We start from the raw sequence: 27,030 nt of genomic DNA on the forward strand, positions 1-27,030 counted from the left end.
CAGAGGATCTCTCGCTGGGGGAATGCCGCGGGGATGATGGGAGGCGCGTTCCAGGATGGCTTGGGCCGAAGAGGGCAGAGAGCAGGTCCACTCGCTCGCGTGGAGCTGTCAGTGGACGCTCGAGTTTGCGCCCAGTGCGCTCTGTGAAGCCAAGAAGCACAAGAAATGTTGTGGGGAGAGGGCTTTTCCGAAAATTTGCTGACTGGTCTCCCTAACCCCAGATCTAAATGCAAACACTCATTGCTTTCCCCTCTGGCGGGACCCTGGGATTCACCTCTGCCCACTCCTTTCCTTTCCTAGCGTTGCAGCTGGGCGCGCTGTTGGGGATCCCGGCCCGGTTTCGGGGAAGTTCCAGCCCGACAACCGCAAATCCCTTGGGAGATGGCAAAGGGATTTGCAGTTTGGGGCCAGTTCGGTGCCCAACGAATATCATTCCTGCGCCCTCCATTTGTCTTTAACGGTTTGAAAAAAAATTTCTTTTGGACAGAGCGTTTGTGTTAGCTAAAGAATGATGTGATTTAAATTAATTACTATCTACAGATTACAAAGGAGAGTTCGGTAATTATTTTAAACTAATTCAATCGTGGACCAAAAAAGATGTATACCAGATTTTTTGTTAGTGTCAGGGTTTGGTGAAATTAAACAGTTTTGTGTTAACTAAGAGTCTAGATTCTCGCTTTTTAATGGGGTTTCAGTTCCTGAAAGAGAAATTTGACAAAACGGCCATTGGCGAATACGTTGGGTTAGAAATGAGGCTTAAAAAAGGGATACGTTCTTTTTCTGAATTGTACATTTGCCGCGGTAGAAACTCTAAGGCATCAGTTTCTGGGGGAGGTGTGGAGAAGCAGGCGGAAGATGGTAAGACAATACTTTACTTTTCCAGTGTGAGATGTAAATTTCCAAATCCTTCGGTTTGTTTTAAAGAAAATTATTTAGTTCGCAAAGTGCCATTTGGTGTGCATCCTTTGTGAACATATAGATTTTTCCCCCTCCCCTCCCCCACCCTCAAACAGCCAGTGTGAGTCTCTTCAATGGCTTCGCCCTCTGAGGCACATTGCAAAGTTTGCTGGTCCCCACGAACACACGTTTTGAGGTCTGGTTCTGATTAATTGTGTCATGTTGTTGTCGAATAGTTTGTGCCTCATGACTGCGGATACAGACTTTTGAGCAAGTGAATGGAAAACATGTCTTGGAGAGCCGGGTGGGCACTGAGGCCCAGTTAGGCGTCCTGGTCTACAGAGGGCTGTGCCTACTGTTGCATGTCAGGGCCTCCATTTTTACACTCAATGTGCCCTGCTTTTGCAGACCTAATTGTTCTTCCCCCTCCTTTAAGGGACAGAACTGGTTGCCAGTTTGAAGAGACTTTTCAGGATTGCGCAGTGAGGTAGTAGATACACCTCGGTTTAGTGTTCTTTGAGAATAAAATTCCTTTGATCTGCTCAATTCCTTCAGAAATGTTGGGTTTTCCCATCTCCTCTTTATTTTCTCTTCCTATTTTTTCTTCCTTTTGTGCGTAAAAACCCTGTATTGACATTCTGAAGGCCTCCTAGGGTTTTGCTATCAGTTTTAGTTTGTATGTGCATATGAAAGGTACCTTCGAATTGTCACCAACAGAGTCTCATTGGACAAATGCAAGTGAATACATTGAGGCAAATAAACTGGATGTTGTGGTAACATTTTGCTGGTGTGAAGATTCCCTTTAGCATTAGTATTTTTCAGAGTCATCAGCCACCCCTCTCTCTCCCTGTCACTTTGCATATGGAGACGTAACCCCCATTTGCTATAACAATGGTCATGCACTTGAAATAACCTCTGTAATTTAGGATTTTGTATTTTGACCGAAGCATTAACTAAGTGCACAAATTGGATTGACTGTTTTTTTTTTAAAGCCAAGTTGAGCAATCAACATATTAACTAATGTAATTAGTAAGCCTTTTTGCTCAAAAAGTTTAATTAGGCCTAATAAGCACGTAATCTACATGACAAATAATCGGCTATTTTCTGGTTTTTACTGAAGTTATTTTAATTCTCAGTAGTTGAAGTATCTTTAAGTCTTGCCAATTATTCAGTCATCTTATAAAAAAGCAAAGCCAATTCAACTATGTTAAAGTTATTTATAGTTTCCTCTTTGAATAGATGTTCTGATACCTTGTAGATACAGCCAGGAAAGTCAGGTTGAAGTTCCCATAAAGTCTTAATTGAAGTCTTAGCGATTTTTCCATCATTTTGCAAAAGAGAAAGCCAGCAAAGACAATTTAAAAGTGATTTACAATTAAAGGTCGAGCTTTTTATGAAAAGGCCCTACAGTGGAGATATGTGAGTGAATTAGTATTTGACAGGTGTTCCGAGACACTACAGGGCACCGTGCTAAGAAAAAGCATTAATAAATCCTTCAAACACTAACTTTTGTACTATCAGCGGCTCAGATTTTTTCCCCTGACATAATCCCATCTTGTGAATTTCACACTGTTGACATACAAAGTCAGGCTACCCAGATTATTTACAACTAAGGCAAAGTAAAGAAATATATATTTTTTATTCCAAAACCCAGTCCTGATAAAATGAAACTTGATTTATAATAGACTAACATGACATTCTTCCTCAGGTTAACCATCCCCCACAACTCTAAAACTTTAAAAAAACTTTGATATTATTATTTGACTAAACGGTTCTTCTACATAGGGCCAGGCTACTTTCAGATTACTAAGAAATGTGTATATGCTATAGGTTTTCTTTGGTCGAGCTTTCTTTTCTGTGTTGTTTTAAGGTTGAGTTCTCTATGGAATAAATGTGAACTTTTGTAAAGCCCAATTTTATTTTAAATGCAATTTTGGGTTTCTTCCGGGGGAAAAAAAAAAAAACCCTCAAAACAATATGAAAGACAAGACTATGTATAACGTTACAGCCTCGACAGCTCTCAGTGGAATAACTAAATACTTTCTTCCGCCCATATGTATCAGCAGTATTCACGTGCTTTTATACACATGTGCATTTACATTCATGGTGTAAAGAAGCATCCATGCATGGTGGGGTAGGGGGTGTACATTCAAGGAAAAATGCATGAACAGTTTTAAACCACCTGGGTTGCTAGGTCCTTTTTTTCCCCTTCCTCCTACTTTTTTTTTTTTTCAAAAGAGCATCTGAAGACCATATTGTGTTTCATAAATTATTGACATCAGTTTTAATCAGTGTCCCCCTGACGTCGGAGCTGTGTTAGTATTTAGTGCCTGACGAAGCATGCTGTTTAATCTTACTGTGGGGATGTCAGCATGAACCCCTGCCTAGTTTGTGACAGGGTGAGCTTATGAAAACTCGTTTTGCGACTCACACTATGGCTTTGCACTGCCCAGCTGAAACCCAAAACCCACACAAAAGACGTCTCTGCAAGATGAGCACCGTGCTGGGCTGGCCTCCTGTGGTCATGGGTACCTGCAACATAATGCTCGTAATTGTTTAAACATGGTTTTGGGAGTGGGTTCCTCATGCTTTAAACGGCTTTGGTGTTCTGACCTACCATCATCCTCAGCAAGAGAGGGAGGTTGTATTGGTGGTATTGCCATCAGAAATCCAATGCCCCACTAAAGACTCTTGCAGAATCAGAAGGCTAACATTATTTGCGGCCTAGTCCAGAGCCTGGCAGATAGCTGTAGATAATGTTTTTATAGTCATAGTAATTATTATAATTATTGTCATTATAATGATTAACTCTTGAGGGCTTAGTTTTTGCCAGGCACTCACATTAATTTAGTCATTTAATTATTGTGACTGTGCTGATAATAGGCACTATTATTTTTATTTTACAGATGAAGAAACCATAGCTTAGATATATCAAATGGTTTACCCAAAGCCTGCTAGCTATTAGTACTACATATAGCTAGTAAGTGGTGGAGCTGGGACTCCAGCCTGATGTTTATGCTTTGTTTTATTGTATCCTCTGTTCTGCTTTCTCATAGAATAGATGGATGGATGGATGAATGATGGCAGTTACATATCCATGTATAGGAGGAAGGTTGGAACAACCTATTCTGTTAGAACTTCAGGTGGTTCCCATGTCATGTAATACTATGTTACATTATATTATTTTCATACATGCTTAAGTATGAAATTATATATAAGAACTTGTCCCTTATTTTAGCCATCAGGCCTAGTGGGAGCTGGAAGTTAGGAATATAAGTGAAGAGGGTCTAAATACTTTCTTGTGGGTTCTCAACACCTACAGATGCTGCTGATGGCCAAGAATTTCTTGATTCCAGGGCCTGTGATCTCTCAAAGGGGGTAGAACAGAGCTCATAATTAGAAAATCTTCTTTAATAAAGCCTTTTCTTTTCTTTCTAGTGTTCAGAATCCTGTTGCTTGTCTGGAACATATTGAAAAAAATTTAGGCAGTAGCTAAGAAGTGTTGTTAAAGAGAGGAGTTTAATGGCATATCCTGGTCACTGGTGTGGTGCTAGTAGGTGCAGCTTATGTATGTCAGCAGCACAGGGCTGTCATTTATCTTTGTTGGCCCCATGGCGGCTGGAGTGAGGGTCTTGCTAGCGTCCTCATTAGCACCTGGTGGGCAGGAAGGCTGTTCTCCACTCTTTCCAGAGAAGAGAGAGAGTTGTGTCAGGATAAACCTTGTGGGGTGGGTCTCTGCATTTCTAGGCTTTGCCAAGCTCTTCTTTGGCCATACCCAGACTTCTCTCTGACCTCCTCCTCCTGCAGAAAAATGAGATCCTCGGAAAAGTATTTGAGACTTTATGTCCAGAGAAAATATTGGAAAGGCAGTGGGTTGAAATTCAAATGTTCCCTGGAAGGAATCCCCTCATTTTCTGCTCACAGCTGGTATCGATATTTCCTTCTTGAGATGAGTTGTGCTTTTCATTAAGTAAATTTTTTGTCTTGGGATTAAACCAACATTGTATTCTTAATAGACTTTTATGTTTACACTTCAAAAGTCCACTGGGTTGGTATTCGCGTTATCTTGATGGCTTCTCAAGCGTCTGCTGTGCACACTGGCCTCACCAAAATAAATGCCTCTCTAGGGAACTGGATTATAAAACAGCCTTATCTGTCGATGCACAAGTATGGATATATTGTGAGCCAGTATTTTCTTCTTCCTTTTAGAAGTGATAATCGTACCTTGGATTTCTGCAGTGCCTTTCATTAGAGGGAGATTGGAGGTGTAGGAGGGCTTATGAAATGCTTAGAATTTAAGCCTAATACTTGCAAGCAGCCCACAGCATTTTGCCTGTCGTCTGGAAAGACACACATCAGCCCTTGTGGTCTCCACAGCCTCGGAAGGTGTGGCATTGGTTTGGTGGCGGGGGAACTGCAGAGTTTAGAATTTAAATCCAAGGTGGTAGTCAGGTTGCATCTTGAAAAAAATGCCTACTAAATGCCAGGCATTGTACTAGGTGTTTTATGTGTGCTTTGTTTCAATTAATCAAATCAATCAGTTTGCCACAAAGAACAGAAGCTTTTCAAAAACAGATGTCCCTGCCACCAAAGGCAGTTTTTGCACAAACTGAACTAAGTGTGGACAGGTCTACAGGGTACATCTTGGCTTATTCAGGGACACCATTGTATACACAGAGAGCAGGGAGTATCGGCAATGATTGGTTTGAAGGCTGACCACATTAAAGACGTGTCCCATTATAACCAGCTCTAAGGCACAGTTCTGCATAGCACCTGATGTCAGTGAACTGTCTAGGACAGTCTTCTGGACACATGTCTCTTTGCCTCTGTATTGTCTCCTTTCCAGAGTTGTGACTTGTGTAGCACAACATAGTTCGGTATTGCATTCCCCTATTATTATTTCAAAAATGTATCTCTATTGTAAACTCAGATTTTAATCGGCCTTAGAAACATTGCATAATTTATGTGAAATTCCCCCATGTCAGATGGCAGAGATCTAATGCAGTTGTCCTTTGCCTATAGAGATAATGTTCTCTTTCCATCCTCAGCTTCGGGGAGTCCTTAGCTAGGTGTGTGTTTAGCCCTGGCTACATTAGTTTGTGTTGATTCTACTCTCTGACAGAGAGAAGGGACTGTGGTCCTGCGATGGATGAGATGCAGAATGCCTCTCCTGTGAGTCTTTCCCTCTTAACACCTAAGTATCTGGCCCAAGCCTTCTTTACAATGGACATTTCAATCGGAAGTGTCCTCTGGCACTCAGAGAACAAGGGAAGATGTCATCCAAGGGGACAGGTGTACAGGAGTACAACCAAGGAATGGAGAAGTGTGCTCTGTCTTCTTCCAGGCACTAGCTGAGTCATCCTTGGAGATCACTGACCCTTCTGCCATCAGGTTTAGCATAGTAGCTACAGTTAAGTTGACACGAATTTATGTTGCAGTGCATTTATGCATATAAAGATTCAGAAGAATGATGTCTCTGTAGATGTGTTAGACTTCCAGGTTATTTAAAGAGGTAGCTTTTCAGAGGTCAAAGGAGATTTGTTGGGTGAGAACCTTTAAAGGCAGAAAGTAACATTCTAGTTCATTACGTTAACTGATAACTAACGAATCTTCCCAACTCAGCTAGTGCCTGGAAGAAGATGCTGGAAATCTGTTTCTGTGGAGGATTCAAGACTAACCTATTTGAGGTCTCAGCCCTCTTCAGTTGGTTAAGTTTTAGTTTGGGGCCCATCCATGCCTCTTCCTGGCTGGTGCTATTGCTAGACTTTCTAGATTTCCCCTCAGTCCTTTTCTGCCTACGGAGGAGAGATTATTGGTTTTCATGTCCAATTTTCACACATTCCAGAGGCTCCACACCTAAGTTAGACAATTTGTAGGACCACAGGGACCTTTAAAGGGGCTGGATTTGAATAACTGAATCCTAGGTGACAAGGAAATGAGTTATGTCTCTTAGTTTTCTTGGGGGCCTATATGTTGTCCTGCGTTCCATATGGGATCCCAAAGTGGTGGACACTTCTTGCTTGCTTGATCCAAGCAGGGATGAAATCAGAAGCACTGAGTGGCTGTAGTGAGTACTTAGCAAATGTACCACCACTGCTCCATTCTGAAACTAGGGCAGACATTGCTAATCAATCACAGCATTCTTTTCTCCTAAGTGCAGAAATGATCTTAGGGTATTGAGGTCCTTCTCAGTATAATACCCGAGGCAGCCATTATTACTTAGTCAAAATTAGCCTAAGAGATGAAAGCCATATGCCATTTTCAGTCCCAGAAGACCTTCCCCTGCTGCCCCAGCCTGCAGACAGGGACATACCCTGGAAGTGAATGTTTCTGGAGTGTTTAGTGATCGGTTGGCTCTGTCGGTTCTGGGCTATAAGGAAGTGTGAAGTGGATGCCCTCCTCATAGGTAGAATACTCTCTCATTGGGGAGGTTGTGCGTGTGAAAAAGTGAGCGCTTGTACACTTGTACTAATCATAAACATGGGAGGGCCCCCAAAGTGAGAAACTTTGCTAAAAGCCAGGGACACTGAAGGTGCTGAGAGTCTTGAAGCTGGTTTTGGATTTGACTCCTGTTATCATGAAAGGACTGGCGTGTAATCCACTTAACATTTTCCTCCTGTGTTTGTTCTGTCATGGTGTTTTTGTTTTCTTTCATGCCAAGATTGTTTAGTGACTACAGTTCCGTGCAACGAGTGGTCTTCTTGGGAGTGTCAGCTCTGAAGTTCCCATGCAGATCCTTTGGACTGGGAGAGCTCCAGAACTGCCTTGGTTTTTGAAACATAAGCTCACTACTGCCCCAAAACGTGAAGGAAATTACACCTCAACCTGGGTCACCCTCTCCCACCCACATGAGGCTTCCTGGGGCCTTGCCCAGGTTGGGGCGGAATTCTTCCCACCTGAAAAGTTGGCCTTTGACCCCAAACCGTGTCTTTGTGGCATTGAGAAATGAGGACTCTGCACAGGCCACTTCCCTCAGCGCTCTGCTTACATTTGGGCCGGTGCAGAAAGTGCTGAACAATAACAGCTCAACCCCAGCATGAAAAAGGAAACACATTGTGTTTACAGATACAGAATTTGGCATCTGAAACATGAAAGTACCTTTGGGTTGGGCGCCCCAGGGCAGGGCTGTTGGACACCGGCCCCCCTGCTCTGAGTCCTGCGGCCAACTTGTTTCCTTTGCCTGAAGCCAGACCTCAGAGGTGGGCAGGTTGATCTTAGCCAACTCTTTATTCCCAGACCCAGCCCTGTCTCACTTCATGGCTCAGGCCCGGAGAGAATTCATGGTGAGAAAGTGCTCAGCCTTCCCAGCTGCCATGAGGGAGGAAATTGCTTTTCACTCCAATCCACAGAAATCAATCCTTCTTAAATCATATTTTTGGGCAGATTTTCTGTCATGATACCCAGAAATGCTAGGGAAGAATGGACTGGGCATTCCCCTGTATTTCTTACCCTAGTTTATTGTTGGAAGCAGGGTTTGAGAGCTTTTTTTTTTATCTTCTTTTTTTTAAATCAAAGGTTCTGCAGAAGAATATGATCCAGGGAAAGTGAAAAGCAAGTTCAGATTTTCCTGATCCATAGAAAATATTTAGTTCTAAAATCAAGATCAGAAAGCACAGCATTTTATTTAATAATATATGAAATACCAAGATTTGTGTATTAGGGCTCATGGTTGAGAGTTAGTTCATCTCCAGTTTCAGACTGCCTGGGGTTAAGTCCGGCTCCATCTGCAGTGTGTGAGCTTGGGCATGTGGTTTGAGCTCTCCGGGCCTTCAGTGTCGTAGTGTCCTGGGGGCTCCGCTTAAGACCACGTTGGTATATGAGGCAGGGTGGGGAATGAGAAGCCCTCACGTTTTGTTAGGGAGGGGGCTCAGAGGAGGGCATAGGAAGGATGCCCAGAGGCAAAGTGCTCATCCTAGACTTTGGGCTTTTGTCAGCACACATTTCCATAGCCCTTACTATATTGCCGGTTCTGAACACTTTACTGTTCTTACAATGCCCTTATAAGGTGGGTTCTGTTATTAATATTAAGTAAACTTTTTTATTGAAGTATAACATGCATACAGAAAAGTGCATGAATCATAACTATACAGCTCAAAGACTTCTCACCATGTGACCACACCTGAATAACCAGCACTAACATCAAGAACACAGCAGCACCCCAGAAGCTGCCCTGTGCCCCCTTCTAGTCACCACACCCCCTACCCACCATACATTGGTTTTGACTGTTTTTGAACTTTAAATTGGATTGTGATCTGGCTTCTTTTGCTCAGTAGTACATTTGTGGTATCTATCCATGGGTAGTCATATTTTAATTAGTTTTCATGGCTTTATAGTATTTTGTCATGTACATGCATACATTTATTTATCTGTTCCATTTGGGTCATTTGCAGATTTTAGCTATTAAAAATAATGCTGCTGTGGCCATACTTGTCCATGTCTTTTGATGCTCATATGGATGCACTTCTGTTGGGTATGTATCTAGAAGTGGAATCACTGGATCCTAGGATAGATATTTGTTCAGCTGTAGTAGATAATGGTTATACATTGGTTATGCATTTTGTAGAAAGATTTGTACACCATTTTACAGGTGAAGAAATAGGGGTACATGGAGGATACATAACTTGCCTGAAGTCACACTGCTAGCTAGCAAGTTGTGGAGTTGGAATTAGAATCTACGCAGTGCGGCCCTGAAGTCTTCCTTTTTCACCACGGTACCTGGTTGCCTCTCACCTTTAATCGGTATATGCCCTGTCAAAGAAAACTGTTAATACTGGGGGTGGGGGCGGGCAGAGGTGACTTTGGGAAAGTTCTTTTACTTCTGTGTGCCTCATTTTTCTTTCCTGTAAAATGAGGAGCCGGGCCACGAAGACCACCTTCAGCTCTGATATTCTGTGTTCCAGGGGAACGTGCCTCCTTCCTGAGGACTTTTCTAGTCTCATTACCCAGTCCCCTCCAGGCCCATCTCAACTAGAAGCAGTTCTACGACGTGAATGACATATGTCCTACCCGCTCTATTCCATTGAGGTTCTCTCAAAAGTCTGCTCAGGCTCTGATTGGGGGACCTCACTTAGGCCTGCCTTCCAGGACTACTGGGAATCTCCTCACCTCTCACTCATCAGCTCTGCCATTCAGGGAGGGGAAGACATGGGACCTGTTCCTTCATTGCCCTCTGGCATGTCAGCCAGCCGGTCTTCTCTCTTTAGATAATGCATGTTCAGCTGGATGGATGCTCATAAAGTTCACTCATCTGTTAACTAGCTCAGTCATCAAGAAATAAAACATTTCCATAAGGCCCCCTTATGTCCTTCCTCCACTGTAACTGTGCCATTTTCACTTCTAACACCATAGATTTTATTTTGCTGGTTCTTGAACTTCATATAAATGAAGTCATAGTGTATGTTCTCTTTAATACCTGGCTTCTTTTGCTCACCATTATTTCCTTGTAAAGAATCTTAAACATATCTTATCCTATAGCCTTTTTGATGGATGATCTCAGCTTTTTTGGGGACTGATCCTCCTGCTTATTTTGTCTGCTGACCTTCACTCATGGTCAGTGATTTCTTTGTGTGTTTTGTACTGTGTGACTATGAGCTTATCTTTATTTGGGATGTTGTGGAAATCCCACTGGTCGTAGTTCTGATGTTTCTATCAAGTGATTTTGCATTTGATTTTGCACTTGAAATAAGCAGGAGGATCAGTCTCCAAAAAAGCTGAGATCATCCATCAAAAAGATTATAGAATAAGTTATGTTTAAGATTCTTTACAAGGAAATAATGGTGAGCAAAAGAAGCCAGGTATTAAAGAGAACATACACTATGACTTCATTTATATGAAGTTCAAGAACCAGCAAAACAAAATCTATGGTATTAGAGTTACCATTGGCTTGGGACTGATTTTCCCATTTATTAATCATCTTGAAATTCTTGTATCAAATGAGGAGTATGCATTTGCCTCTAAGCTCCAGCAGGTCTGAGGTTTCATTTTCTTGCTGAAGACTTTTTCTTCCTTTACTCAAGAGTTTTGAATAGAGCTAAACTTTTGCTGTCACCTTAGGTTGATGGACAAAGATTTTTAGTCTCCCTGTCACTGAGGGTACGTTTGGAGGTCTAGGCTTTTTGTTACCTGGATTACTGCTACAGCTTCCTGACTGGGCTCCTTGCCTCTACCCTTGTCCTCCAACTCCACAGCCTGTTCTTACCGGTAGTTCTTTCTGCCCAGATATCAGAATAGATGGCTTCCTCAGCTCCTTTAAGTCTTTGATCAGTTGTCATTTCTCAGTGCAGCCTGCCTTGACTATCCTATTTAAAAATATCCTTAAACAGCTTCCTCATCTGTCTCTGTCTGTCTCTCTTTCTCTCTCTCTCTTTCACAGTCACACACACACAGACACACCACACACACACAGACACACCACACACACACAGACACACCACACACACACAGATATATTTATATATATAGTCACACTCATGATCACCTTTATCATGCTCTATTTTCTTTTTACCCTGTAATACTTATCACCTAACATACTATTTAATTTTTACTTGTTATGTTTATTAACGGTCTTCCCATCCTCTCACTTGTTCCATTCTAACACTTATTAGAATGTAAATTTATGTGAGAGGAGGAATTTTTGTCTGTTTTCTTCACAGGAGGCCTGGCATATAGTAAATGCTCATGAAATATTTGTTAAATAAAAGAATGCAGGGTCTCATTTCTAACTCCTGGCCTTGTCAGAACCAAGGCCTCATCTTATGTTTGTGTGTGGGTACTAAAACCTAAACTCATAGCCATTAAGATTTATTTCCAGATCAGCCAATATTTCTTTCCCCTTATCTCCTCCCTGCCTCTCCTCCCCACTCATTCACACATCATGATCACTATGGCCTCAATGTTTCTTTTAATACTTTGGCTTTCAGATTATTTTCCTTAGCACCTGGAGATTTCCTTTTATTTATTGTGAGAGCTGCTACACATTAACTATTTTTTAAAATTACATTTCATCTACTATTTTTAGATGTTTGTAGTAATGGGGGTTCTGCATTAGCTCAGTCCACCTTGTTGCCAGAACTCAAAGTCATATATTTTAATATTTCATCCATCTGGAATTAATTGTGACGTATGGTGTGAGGTAAGGATCTCCATTGTTTTCATTAAATATTTAGCCTCTTATTCAATGACAGTTATTGAAAAAAAATTATTCTCGCTGATTTGAGATGCCACATATATTAAATGCTTAAGTATTATATAAACTTGGATCTTTTTTCTGTAATTTCATTTTCTTTCCCTCATCTATTTTCTTGCTATTTCTTATCTGTTTGGATACTGTACGTCAAAATCTGGTGGGCTCAGTATTTACTCATTTATTCCTTTTCATTGGTTCTTTTTCACTTGTTCTCTTTGCAATATTTATTTATTCATAGGCTATAGATAAGTTTGTCAAGTTTCAGTACAAATACCATTGGTAATTTGATGGCAGTATTGTTAAAATAAACTCGGTGATCATTGATAATCTTACACTTTTTGGATTGTAATTGTATCAATACAACTGTCTTGCTTAATGGTTTGATTATTTAAATGTTTCCATTATGATTGTTAAGATATCAAAAGGGTAGGATGTAAGTGTGGATAAAAATCACAGATAGTTTGTTTCTCTTTGGTTCTTCCAGATAATTTTTAAAAACTATCTTATTGAGGTATAATTGAAATTCAGTAAATTGCACATATTTAGAGTGTTATTTGGTAAGTTTGACCTATGTATATACCTATGACACCATCGCCACAATAAAAATAAAGAACATATCCATCAGCCCCAAATGTTTTCTAATGCTTCTTGGTAATTCCTCCCCCACCTCCTGCCCTTTTCCACCATTGCACTTTTTGTCGTTTTGTACTAGTTTGCCTTTTCTAGGTTTTTTACATAAATGGAATCATATAGTATATAGTGTTTTTTGTCTGGTTTCTTTCAGTTTGCATGATTATTTTGAGAGTCATTCATGATGTTATGTGTGTCAACAGTTCATTCCTTTTTATTGCTGGTAGTATTTCATTGAATGGATATACCACAATTTACCCACTCACCTGCTTATGGGCATTTAGGTTGCTTCCAGTTTTTGGCTATTACAGATAAAGCAGCTATGAACATTTCCATATATGTTTTTACATGGACATATGCTTTTATCTCTCTTGGGTCAATACCTAAGAATGGAATGACTGATGATATGGTGTTTGAACCACTTTACATTCATACCAGCAGTGTATGAAAGTTCCGGTTTCTCCAATTCCAGTTTCTCGCCAGCATTTGATAAGGTCGGTCTTTTTAATTTTAGCTATTCCAATAGGTTTATACAATTTTAAGTCTTACAATCCAGAAGCATTGAACATTTCCATTTATTCATGTCTTCTTTTATCCCCTTTGCAGAGTATATAGGTTTCTTTATATTAGGCTCACACTTAAAAAATTATTTTTGTGTATTTATAATTTTGATTACTATTATGAAAAGGATGTTTTTTCTTCTCATTTTATTTTTAACTGGATATTCCTGACATGTAGGAAAGCTGTTGATTTTTATGTACTTTGTAACTTACAACTTTACTGAACTCTTTTAATTCTCATAGTGTTTCAGATAATTCTCTTTTCTCGGACTTTTCCACGTTCCGCTGTAATCCGCAGATCATGACTATTTTAGATCTTCTTTTTCATTATTTGTACTTTTATTTTTCTTGGCTTACTGCATTGGATAGAACTTCAGAGTAATGGTTATAACAATGGTAAGATAAACCCTGGTGTTGATCCCGACTTGAGCGAGAATGTTCAGTAGTCTCATCATTAAGTATGTTGTTGGTTACTAGTGTCAGATAGATACTCTTTACTGTGCTTAGTGGAGTGACCTCCATTCCTGGTTTAATGGGAGGTATCCTTTTGTTTTTGATGTTTTAAATCAAGACTGTGTGGAATGTTAATCCTTTGGATATCAATCAAAATGATCATATGGTACTTTTTCATTGACTATTAATATTGTGAATTGATTTCCTAAATTTTTAAATAGTTTTGTTGAAATATAATTCACAAAGCATAAAATTAACCCATTTAAAGTGTGCAATTCAGTGGTTTCTGTAATGTTCAGAAGGGTACAACCATCACTAAAATTAATCCCAAAACATTTTTCTCATCTCTAAAAGAAGCCTTGTACTCATTAGTAGTCCCTTCCCATTCCCTCCCTCGAACCACCACCCAAGCTCTAGGCAACCACTAATCTACTTTCGATGTCCATGGATTTGCCTATTATGGACATTTTCTATAAATAGAATCATACAATATGTGGCCTTTTGTGACTGATTTCTTTCACTTAGCTTAATGTTTTCATGGTTCATCCATATTACAGCACATGTCAGTACTTCATTCTTTGTATGGCTAAATAATATTCCATGGTATGAATATGCCACATTTCATTTATTTATTCATCAGTCGGTGGACATTTTCCACTTTTTGGCTCCTACAAACATTGATGTACAGGTTTTTGTGTGGTTATGTGTTTTTATTTCTCTTGGATTTATACCTGGGAGTGGAATTGCTGGGTCATATGGTAACTCTATGTTTAACCTTTGAGGAACTGCCAGACTGTTTTCCAGCACAGCTGCACCATTTTACATTCCCACTGGCAACATAAGAGGATTCCAATTTCTCCATATCCTCGTCAGTACTTATTCTCTGTCTTTTTGATTATAGCCATACTGGTGGGTATGAAGTGGTATCTCATTGTGGTTTTGTGATTTTCTAAGTTTAAACTATACTAGCATTCTTGGAATAAAGTCTGTTTAGTGATATATTATTCTTTGCTAATATTTTGTTTTTGATTTTCATGTCTATTGAAAAGTGAGATTTTTTTTTTTTCTCTTCATATTACCTTTTGTATCAGGGCTGTTCTAACCTTACAAAATGAAGTGAGAAGTTTCCATTCTTTTCTATGCTCTGGAATAATTTAAATAGCATGAGAAATATTGGTTCCTTGAAGATTTGCTAGAATTAGCCTATCTGGGCCCTGCGCCATTTTTGAAAATAGTTATTTGATAACCATTTCAATTTCTTCCATGCTTGTATGTTTATTCAGGAATTTTTCAACTGCTTTTTGAGTCAAACCTGGTAATTTCTTTTCCAAGAAAATAATCATTTATCCAGATTTTCATTTTTTAAGCATAGTTGTATATAATAATCACTAAAAATGTTTTAAAAAATCTCCATATGTAGCTCTATCACTTTTCTGATTTCTAACAGCGAATATTTATTTTCTAGATTTGTTTGTTTTCTTGACATTTTTGAAAGTAATGATAATAACACCTGATAATAACACCTGATAATATCTATTGACCACTCAATGTATACCAAGCACTGTGCTAACTACTTTGTGTGCACTAAATTTTAAAATCTTTATAACTCTGTGAGTTGAATACTATTATTCCCATTTTACAGGTGTTTGAGAAGTTTAGAAATTTAACTTGCCTGATGTCACACAGCTATAAAGCCCAGGGCTGTAATTCAAGAGATCTGTCTGCTCCCAGAGCTGGGGCTCTTATTTACTATTTTAGCTTGTCACTTATTTTTGAACATTTTTTTCACTGTTTCTCATTTTCTAATTTCTGTTTTATCTTTATTAATTTCTTATTTAGGCTTTTGTGATCTTCCTAATATTTTTAGTTGAATGCTCAGTTCAACTAATACCATCGTTTTCTTATCCCTGTTTAACAATAATGCCATTTCAGACACTGACTCTTCCTTTCTAGAGTAGCTTTGACTACTTCCCATTAGTTTTGATTTGCATTTGCTCTCATTGTCACTGTTTTAATTTTTATTTATTTATTTATTTATCTAATTTTTTAAATTTTTTTTTACGCCTACAGCACCTGGTCTTCCTAGGTGGTCGCCCATCCAAGTACTAACCAGGCCCGACCCTGCTTAGCTTCTGAGATCAGACGGGATTGGGTGTTTTTAGGGTGGCATGGCTGTAGACATATTGTCACTGTTTTTAAAATGAGTGCATCATTGATATTCTTTTTGCTCCTAGAGTTAGATTTTGTTATTAATTTCCAATTTTATTATATTGCAGCTGGTACAGCTTTTTAAAAAATAATCTTATGTGTATATGTAAGATCACTTTTGTTGCTATTCCATGGGAACTGATAGAGAATTCTGTTTTTAGGATATAGACATCAATATATTTATTAAATCAATCTTATTAACTACAGTCTTCAGATACTCTATCTCCTTATTTTTAGTTTTGCCTTCTTGGAGCAAAAACACAATATTAATGGGAGACTCTCACAGTATTTAACAAATTAAGTGACCAAGTCATCCAGTATTTTCAAAATTAAGAGATGTGCAAAAGCATATAAGGCAAATGAACACCATAAAAAGTAGGGGTCACAAAATAATATCTGAAGTGTAACATTCAAAGCAGAATGCATTAAATAGGACAAGCTAATTGTTTATACTGATGTCAGAAAAAATTAGTCACTGTATCATGAACTTGAATGGATATCTTTTGGTCCTTGGTCTCCTCCTTGGTGAAAGAGGGGGTTGGACAGATGATTTCTCAGTCCCTTCCAGCATTCGCATTCCATGATGATGGTTTTGGGGTTCCCTACCAAGTGGTGCCAGGGAGGGAATTAACTGGGAACAAGTATTAGGAGCAAAGAAAAGGACTCCTAGCTGAATTGTGAGCAGTTTGAGCCGACAGCTGGGGGAGGGGGGAGCCTAAGTTTATTGCTTTGGCTCATTCCTTCCCTTACATGAGCATCTGCCTCATTGCCTTTTGGCATGGCAAAGGAGATTTGCTGAAATAGAATTCAGTCTGCAAGGACAAGATGGTGAGGCCACAAGAACTTACTGATATAGTGTGCCACCTCCTGTGTGAAATTTGACCCCTAATGGCTTCATCTGGCTCTGGAATATGCTACCACCACCCGCCAGGAGCTCTCAGCTCTCTGAAAGATCATTTCCATAGGTGGCTTCTTATAGAACAGGCAGGTTACTCAGCTCCATGCCTGCCTCTATTTCTCCTCATTCTTCTGCCAAGATTATTAAATGCATGGAAGAAAGAGGGGATACTAAAGAGAGGCATGTGTTTCACAGGATACCAGAACAATGAGAGGGGCTGAAAATTAACGAGCTAAGTATCTAATTTAAGAAGTTAGAAAAAATTAATGGAATAATCCAGAAAAAAGTGGTGGTGGGGGGGGAATAAAAATAAGAGCAAAAGTCAATGAACTAGGAAATAAATATTCAACAGAGAGGATTAACTAAAGCCAAAAGCTGGTTGTTTGGAAAGACTAATAAACAAATATCTGGAAAGGCTGGTCAGGAAGAGAGAAGAAAAAGCACAAATAAACAGCATTAGGAATGAAAAAGAGACATAACTTGAGATCTGGCAGAGACTAAAAAAATAGATAATATGACGAACAACTTTATGGTAATAAATTTTAAAAGTGTAACTTCTAGCATCTTGATCAAACTCTTGAAGTATTTCTTATAGAGCTGTCCGTAGAAAATCTACACCAAAATCTTCTGTGGAACCAAATGAAAAACAGATAAATTAGACTTCATCAAAATTTAAAATTTGTGCTTCAAAGGACACTATCAAGGAAATGAAAAAACAATCCACAGAATGGGGAAAAACATTTATATATCATATATCCGATAAGGGTCCAGAATATATAAAAACATAAAAAGAAATCTTACAACTCAACAACAAAAAGACAACCCAATATAAGAATAGGCAAAGGACTTGAGTAGACATTTCTCCAAAGAAGACATACAAATGGCCAATAAGCACACACGGAAAAATGTCAATTTCATTAGTCATCAGAGAAATGTAAAGTAATATCATAATGAGATACCACTTTATGCCCACTAGGACGACTATAATCACAATATAGATAATAACGAGTGTCAAAAAGAATGTGGAGAAATTGGAACCTTCATGAGTACATTGCTGGTGAGAATGTAAAGTGGTGTAGTGCTTTAGGAAATAGTTCCTCACAAAGTTTAAATATAGAGTTTCAATATGACCCAGCAAAACTGCTGGTATATACTCAAGAGAAAAGAAAATGAAAATAAAAACTCAAGGTTTTTATCCACATAAAAACCTATACACAAATGTCCATGTCAGTATTATTCTTAATAGCCAAAAAGTAGAAACAACCCAAATAGCTATCAACTAATGAAGTTTGGTACATCCACAGAGTGGAATATTATTCAGCCTTATAAAGGAATGGAGTACTGATACATGCTTTTAAACATGGGTATGTCTTGAAAAATTTATAATTGAAAGCCAGTCACAGAAGACTGCATACTGTATGGTTCTACTCATATGAAATGTCCAGAATAGGCAAATCCATATAAGAAACCGATTAGTGGTTGCCAGGGACTGAAGAGAGGGGTGAATGGGGAGTGCCTATTTAATGGGTGTAGAGTTTCTTTTTGAGATGGTGAAAATGTTCTGGAATTAGGCATTGTTGATGGACAACTGGGTAAACATACTAAAAACCATGGAATTGTACACTTTTGTCGACATAAACGTCCAAACCTGTAGAGAACTTTTATGAGTTTATTTGAGCCAAACTGACGACAATTTGCTGGGAAACAAAATTTCGACAGATTGAGAAGATACTTTGGAGAATGGCAGTTTTTTGCAGCTTATTTTATACATTAGTGTCAAAAGAGGAGATGTAAGGAGGGTTCCATGAAATCCATTGGTGGTAGATTAAGGGGGTGGAAGAAAGCAAAGCGGGGACATCTCTGGGACTGGATAAAAAGTAAGATGGAGAGACACACTTCATTTACATTGGTGGGTACAGGATAGTTAATAATCAACACTTACAGCACATAGAAATGGTATTCGAGGAACAAGATAACAACGAGGGGTTCTGTGGTCTTGTGCTGTGGTGGGGTGGTTGTGCCCTGAGGGGTCTGGACAAGGAGATTACTCTGACATTCCAAGAGTATGTTATCTTACAAGCAAAAAGACAATAGACAGGCTCACTTAAGGTAAAGATTGACCTTTGTCAAGGAAACTACAGTCCTAGGACGTGACTACCGCCATGACCCATTTTTAGTTAGGAATTTTTATGTTCAGACCATCTTATGTGGTTAATTTCAGTCTCTGAGTTTGTAAGGCCCACCATGCAGGCCTCCCCTGAGCTTGTCAGGTTTAGTATGCAGCCCCTTTTTCATCCACAATTTTAAAGGGTAAATTATGTGATATGTGAATTATAACTTTAAAACAACATGGAGAGTGGAAGATGCTCATGTAAATGTAAAAAGAATAATGGAAATAGAAAAGCACTATTTGGAAAAAAAATTCTCAATACTAGTTGTTTAGAGGATTGCAATGTCTGCTAAAGTTAGTAGGTAAAAGTGTGATGAGAAATAGAAAATTTACGAAGTGTCTGAGTATCTCCCCACAATTTCAAAAGGAAAGCTAACAACTTTACAGTGAAGAAACCAGGCAGATATCATCTTAACCAAGTGATTAGAACTAATATAACCAGTAATGGGATACACTGGCATCAGGTGCCACCTCATAGGGTGCACTGAGGAGGATTCAACACTGCTTCTGTGGGATCCCACTAAAAACATATAACCTGAATTTAATCATGAAAAAACTGCAAGAGATATTCTGCAGAATAACTGGTCAGTATCAAGGTCATTAAAGACGAAGAAAGACGGAGGGACTGTCACAGACTAGAGGAGACGAAGGAGACGTGAAACCTAAATGCAATGTTCGATTCTGGATCGGAGCCGTCCCGGACCAGAAAAAGACATTAGTGGGACAGTTGGCAAAATCTCAGTAAGGTTTGTAGCTTTCAGTTTCCTCATTTTGATAACTGTGGGATTGGTATGTAAGATAAAAACTTTTGGGGAAGCTGGGTGAAGGGTATGCAGGAATTATTTGCACCATTTTAAAACTTTTTTCTAAATCTAGAATTATTTCAAATTGAAAAATTAAAAAGAAATTACTATCCTAGAGTGTTAGAATTCCCAGTTTGAAAACCACTGGTGTTGTAGAAAGATCTCTGGTTTTGGAATCAGACAAGCCTTAGCTGGACACCTAGCTCCATCACCTACAGCTAGACCTTGAGCCTCTCAGCCTGTTTGTCATCTGTGGAATGGGATTTTAATCATGGCTACGTCCTAGGGTTGTTGGAGGCTTAAATGAAATGGTGTATGTAAAATGCTGAGTGCAGTGTCTGCATATATCAGGTGCTCAGGAAATGCCAGCCCTCCCCAGCAGTTCATGTGCTCAGAGTTATTCTTTTGCCTTGGAGAGAGAGAATCAGTCCTCTGGGCTGGGCTGTTTTGGGCTGGCCAGGAGCCATGTAAGCCCCCTGGCCTGGCAGCTGAGAAAAGGTGCATCGTGGGAGAGGGAGATTTGACTGAGGTTGAGATGGGGAATGCAGCCTGGCTTGGGAGCTTTCTCACAGGCTCTCCTTGGCAGGCTGCTTAAAGTTACACCAACTTCAAACAAAAAGAGTTTTCAGACACAAAGAAAGTCTCAACCTGGCCAGTGCCAGGTCTGGCTTGGCATTTGAATTCAGAAATCCAAGTCCTTGGTGCTCACCGACAGGCCAGAGCATCCTGGATGTTCTCCTGCCCCCACTCCAGGAATGCCAGGAACCTACCGTAGAGCTCTCCTCTGGGCCTGCTCTAATTGTTGACCCTGGGTCCAAATTAATTAGAGTTAAATAAGAGCCAATTTCCCCCACGGCGTTTTTTCTGCTGACAGCTGAGACTGGGCGACAGGCCTAAAGGTGGTGGTGCTTCCACATGCCTTCACTTCTAACTCCTCCCCGCTTTGTAGCGTGTGGGCCTAGGGGTTGGTTCTTAATTGATTATTTAATTAATTTGTTTTTCCAGTGTTATTGAGCAGTAATTGATATACGTTACTATATAAGTTTAAGGTGTACAGCATGATGGTTTGATTTATATATAGTATTGTGAAATGAGTGTCGCAATAGGTTTAGTTAGCATCCATCATCTCATATAGATACAATAAACAGAAAAGAAAAAAAATTCTCCTTACGATGAGAATTCTTAGAATATGCTTTCTTAACAACTATATACCATACAGCAGTGTTTAGTCGTCATGTTTTATTTCTCTTATAACTGGAAGTTTGTACTTTTTGGCCACTTTAAAAAAAAAAAAAGCAGATAGTGTTGGCTTCCCATTGGGCCAGGTACTTTAGGTAGTTTTTCAGTTGTGTTTTTACATAGGCCCCTCCATGTTCTGTCACTTGGGTCGCCTGTATGACAAAAGGGACACAAGAATGTGAGCCAGAGTTAAAGGCACAGCCCTAGAACCTTGGAATGACTGAGGGCATTTAAAACGTGCCATCCCCATGACTCAGCAATTCCACCTCTCAGTGCTAACCCTAAAGAAACACACACGTGCACAAAAAGGCATGTGCGAGTGTGTTTGTCCAGAGTTATAGAGATCTAGATGGATCTGTTTCCATTACCTTTACTGTTTATGGTTTCTATAGATTTATTACACACACACACACACACACACACACACACACACACCCACCCAGAGAGTACAGCCTAAATATCTACCAATAAGGAAATGGCTAAATAGGGTATTCACACCCTAGAATTTAATGCTACAGGTAAAAATCATAATTCTATATGTGTACCCATGGACAAAACTCCATGATATACAGAGTATGCTACCACTTATATATCAAAACAAAATTGTGCCTCGTTCATCACGGGCACACAATGCTGTCCTGACTAGAGAGCCTTCATCCTCCTCATCTCTGTCCCTGTCACAGCTCTGATACATCGTAGGCCCTCACTAACTGCTTTAGCAATTGCATTGGTTTCAGGAAATTTGTCACTTAACTGAGTTTGCCATTATTATGTGGATTATTATTTCAGTTCATTAAATTAATGAAGACCCAGGCCCAGGGTTGATTCTTTCTCAGTGCTGAACTGGACCATGTAATTGGCAAACTACAGCCTGTGGGCCAATTTCTGACTGTTGCCTGTGTTGTAAATAAATTCCTATTGGAACACAGCCATGCCCATTTGTTTATGGACTGTCTGTGACTGCTTTCCCTATAACAGCAGAGTTGAGTAGTTGCAACAGAGACCCTGTAGCCTGCAAAGCCTAAAATAGTTATTATCTGGCCTTTTACTGAAAGAATTTGTTGAACCTCGTCCTAAACACTTCTCCCAGACCAGCCCCCTTTCTTCCAGTACCTGGAGGATAGTGAAAGGAAGTGGCCCTTCCTGCTGCTGCTGTATGCCTCAGTGGGGTTTGGAAGAGCTGTCTGTGAAAGACTGGACCAAAGGTTACTTTATTATAAATTAATCATTAAGAAACTAGCGGCATCCTCTTGCCTGTCTAGCACATGAAGTCCTACAGCACCGCCCTATTGAATGGAGGCCCTCTGTGGGCAATAGCTGTAGAACTTCTGAAATGCTTTGTTTCCTAAGTCCACCTACGTCCCTCCCCAGCAAGATGCATCTCCCTAGGACTGGCCTCTAGATATTATGTTTGTGTCCTCAGGGCCTAGCAGGTGCTAGGTGCTTAATAAATATACTGTGGCACATACCAGGTGCTTAATAAATATACTGTGGCACATAGCAGGTGCTTAATAAATATACTGTGGATAAATACATCAGTGAAAAGTATTTCAAAAAAATAAAGTTCTCTTCAGTCTCTTGCTCCTGGAACAGCCTATTCAGAGAGTATCTACCAGACATTAAGAAAGTCCATTCAGCTAAATGAAATAACCAGCTGTACGAATGTCAGGCAAATGGCTTGGGTTTAGTACTTCGTGGGTGAAAAGGGAGCATTTTGCCTTCCTTCACTGGCGCTTATGAAGGTGGAATGTGAGCTAGGTGCAGCGTGGAGCAGGCCAATCTTGCCTTGCATGCCGTGGCCCCAGGGACACACGTGCCCATCATGTTTGTTATGGCTGCTGAGATGCTTTTGCTAGGTGGACACCCTTTAGCAGGGATCCCCGGTAAGATGCCCAACATCCAGTTTTGAGGCCATATATAGGAGATGTGAGGCTCCCATGAGAGGGGAGAATCTGGTCTGATGGGGACTCGGGCAGACAGGAACTTGGTTCTCTCTCTCAGAGAACCTAGCAACTGTGTTAGCCTTTCCAGAAGCTTTTTTTTTTTTTTTTTGTCTTGATTCACAAGCTAATTTCAGCAGCAGGGCGATTATCTAGAACAATGTGCCACGCAGAGTGACGTCCCTGACAAGCTGAAATGTTAACTGCAGGAGGAATCACTTACTCAGTCCTGTCTAAAGCATGGAAGCAGAAGAGACCTGCTCAGGTTTGTCCCACCTGCTTCATGGGGAAATGGCTTCTGCTTTCTCTTTACACAGGGATGGAAGGCAAAGCAAGGGGTGGGGAAGGCGAGGGAGGGATTAACCCCACTGTTTGTTCTATAAAGGGGATATTCATCTTGCCTTGTGGAGGGGGTCTTTCATTGGAATGAAAAGTTCGTCCATACAGTATTTATCAAAAGGTGCCTCATGAGGCAGAAAGAAAGTGGGGGAGAGCGAAATTCTTCAGAATAAGAGTCAGAGAATGAGAATACACACTAAATATCTGAAATGAGAGGGCAAATGGAGTTTGGCGAGTGAGGATGGAGATTATGCCAAGTGGGGGTTTCAGGGGCCGCATTTCAGCCAGAGGATCTCGCCTGGCCCACAGTCCGTTCTTCAGGAACAGCCTCCAGCCGGGCAGCACAACAAGGGCTTTGGGATGCTAATGGCCCTTTAGGAATGCTAAATGGAGCATTTCTTTTACAACAAAGCCTCAAAATGAGGGGAGAAAGAAATTTTAGTTTTGAAGTTTCCTTAGGGGAGGACCAAACAATGGTGGTTTAAATGGACAGTGTAAAAGTTTTATCTGTTATGAAAAAGACGAATAAAGTGCACATGTCCTCTTGGCAGCATCTCGGTCGGGTTAAATGGGTACCAAGAGTGCAAGTAGAGTCTGGACTGGAGTTTGCTGGGTTTCAGCCCTCCCTGGGCAAAGAGCAACAGGTGGAGCTGAGGACCACTAAGTGGATATCTGCCTCATCTGAGACACTTCTGCCTGCCTTGCTGCATTCATTTAAGCACTCACTCCTTCATTCACTCAATCCACTCGTTCACTTATTTATTTTCTCATTCATTCACTCATTCATTTATTCATTCAGTTATCCACTCATTCTACCAACGGTCAGATGCTGAATACCCACTGTGTCTAGGCAGAGATTTGAATGCTGCAGATACCACCGTGGCCATGCAGTGTCTCAGCTCTCATGAAGCTGTGGAGGAGACAGGCGTTAGAGGAGTAACGAATGGGGAGAGAAGAGCAGAACTTGCTTAGAGGGCAGTGTTAGACCAGGCATCAGGGGAGGCCTCTCTGAGGAGTAGCATTTGGGCTGAGAGCAGAATGAGGAGAAGGAGCCAGCCATGCAGATGTTGAAGGTAAGGCCATTCCACGTTGAGAACAAATACAGAGGTCCTGACGTGGGGAAGGAGCTCGCCATGTTTGAGGAACAGAGAAAAGAAAAGGCTGGTGGGAAGGAAGGTGGGAGGTGGGGGAGGCGGTAAGGGGAAGAGGAAGGCAGGAGGGCTGCCCTCAGCATGGGCTTTGTGGGCTCTGTAAAAGATTAAATTTCATTCCGAGGACCATGGAAAGCTCTTGGAGGATTTCAGGTAGGTTGATGATTTGTCTGGCTACTGGTGAACAATACAGGGATGGGGCTTGGGCTGGACATCTGAGAGACCGGCCACTTAGGGCATCTGGCCTGATGGCTCCAAACCACAGCTTGCTTAGCCTGAGGTGGAGAGTGTGGGGTGGTGAGTGATGGCCTAGGGCAGTTTGGGGCAGAGGAAGAGCACTCTTTGGTGTAGGACACCGTCCATTAGCTCAGGTCACTGGGAATGTGACCCTGCTTGGCCACAGTGCCCAGGTCCTGGAGTGTGACACTCAAAACAGGTGAGCTCTTAACCCAGCTTGCCCAGGCTCTGCTCAGAGTCCAGAAGAAGGATTTCCACTCCATGAGATAAGGACAAGGCAGCAGCAGCGGGAGGCCCCGAGCCTCCGATCCCCCGAGCCTCCGATCCCCCGATTCCCCGGGGCAAACTTGGTAGGAGCAGTTATCAAGCGCTGCTGGAGGGAATCCTGCTGCTGAAAGTGAAGGCAAGATGATCACACCTGCCTAGGCCAGTCTGCAGCCCTGTCCCATTTCTCTGGGTGTATTCACACCTCAGCAATTGTTTCTATCACACATCCCTCTGCCCTATAGTATACCCCCACTGGCCAGTAGGGAGGAGCTAGGAGCACTTCATGGAGAGTTGGAATGTAACTTGGGACACATTCTCTTCATTGTCGGAGCAGGAGACACCAGGGAGAAATAAAACGATCAGCAATATGAGATGTGGGAGTACTATCCTCTTGGCCCAGGCCGTGGTTAATGAGTAAGCCGGTTGGAGTGCCCCTGAGATACTCTGAGGCCAGTGAGGACACTTTGACCCTTTGGGCCATGGGTGACATCAGGAAAATGTGCTCCATGCTGGTGAGCAGTGTGTGGCTGCCAGCAGTGGGAAAGTTTTTGCTGCAAACCAGGAGAGGGGGCAATCATGCCTGGAGTTGTGGCCAAGGAAATGGGAAAGAAGTGAACCGTCCTCTGAAGGAAAAACTGATAAGAGTTGGGACTGGTTCCTGTGTCAAGGATGAAGAGAAGCTGGAGAAGCAATCAAGAAAACACACTGCGCATGTGTGCTTGCTGCATGCCCTATCCACTCAGTGGTGGAGCAGATATCATAGGCTTGTGTGATATTATAGGCTTTGCCGTCTTGCCCCACCTGCTTTTCGAGTGCTTTTTATCAAGGTTCTTTCTTCATACAAAATCTTACATGAAAGCTCAGTTGGGAAAACAGGGAAAAGTTGAGCTGCTCTAGCTGAAGGAGAAGTTGGTGAAGCGGGCTGGTTGGAGTGCATCATCCTCATCCCACCCCAGTCCCTGTAATCCCCGGCAAAGAACCCCTAGGGCTCTGGGGGACAAACTTTGCAAAGAGAAGCCTGGAACCAAGTTATACAACCTTTCATTCTTGACCTCACCGAGTTTACTATGTGAACAACAAGCAGTCAGTTATGTTGGCTGAAATAATTTCATCGCTTAATCCTCAATTTGACATATGACTGGTTGATTGCACAGTCCTGGTGACCCTTGAGTCTTTTTCCTAGCGATGGCCCAGGGTTATCTTTGTCTTGTTTGCTTTTGCTCTTCCTGCTGATCTGCTTTTCAGGGGCAGTAGTCTGACCTGTCCGCCTCTTTCTTGGTGACCCCTTCTCACTCTGCTTAATGTACCTCGTTTTCATCTCCCTGTTTTCATTGATTCCTCAGGTATTTTCCATTTCATAAAACTTTGGCTGCTCTCTCTTGTTTTTATAATTCATCTTCTGATTGTAGTTTATCTTCATAAAGCCATCAGGTGGTATTGTTGACCCACAGTGCTCAGGCTCATTGGCCGGCCAAGATCAGGTTTGAGAGTTCCCATGTAAGAAAATCTTCTAGAAAATTGCACATGGCTCCTTTAAGTGTAACAACATTTATATCATCTTAATCATTCTGAACAGCAGTCTTCCTGAAATGCATTTTATACTTATCCACCTTCTTAAACAATAGCTTCTTCTTAATGACTCAGGTTACCTGTGGAAAGTTTATCATTTACTGTATTACGGTGAAATTTGTGTGAAGAAGATGCAATGTCCTGGCTGTGAATGGCTCCTGATAGCCAACCAAGTCTTAAGAACTAGAATTGTATATTAAAAGTCTCACTTTTCCTGTCCATAAAATGGAGATAATTATACCTATTTCATGGGATTTTGGTGAGGATTAAGGATGACAAAGGATACTTGACCTATGGTAGGCACTCAAAAAAAAAAAAAATAGCTTAAAGAATAGGGTGAAAATACATGCTAAGGAGGCTAGATGTTTTCCATTTTAAGTTCTTTTACTAGTTGATCTGATTTTATTTTTCGATCCCCAGGTATGAGGAACCTCCTTACACCCTCACCCCAATGTTTGTCTTTTAGGATTTGAGGGTAAATGAA

At 40.9% G+C, this 27,030-nt stretch overlaps 1 protein-coding gene and 1 non-coding gene across 2 annotated transcripts in view; one reads left to right on the top strand and one right to left on the bottom strand.

Moving 5' to 3' along the window:
• The window catches only part of NTN1 (netrin 1), a 159,193-nt gene that overhangs the window by 1,980 nt on the left and 130,183 nt on the right, over window positions 1-27,030 (top strand). The window lies entirely within an intron of this gene.
• Window positions 15,787-15,905, bottom strand: LOC111738894. Its single transcript, XR_002780027.1, has one exon. It is a non-coding gene; the product is annotated as a 5S ribosomal RNA (ribosomal RNA).

The sequence above is a fragment of the Pteropus vampyrus genome, unplaced genomic scaffold (assembly GCF_000151845.1).
Source record: "Pteropus vampyrus isolate Shadow unplaced genomic scaffold, Pvam_2.0 Scaffold44, whole genome shotgun sequence".
In the NCBI taxonomy this organism is placed as follows: Eukaryota; Metazoa; Chordata; class Mammalia; order Chiroptera; family Pteropodidae; genus Pteropus; species Pteropus vampyrus.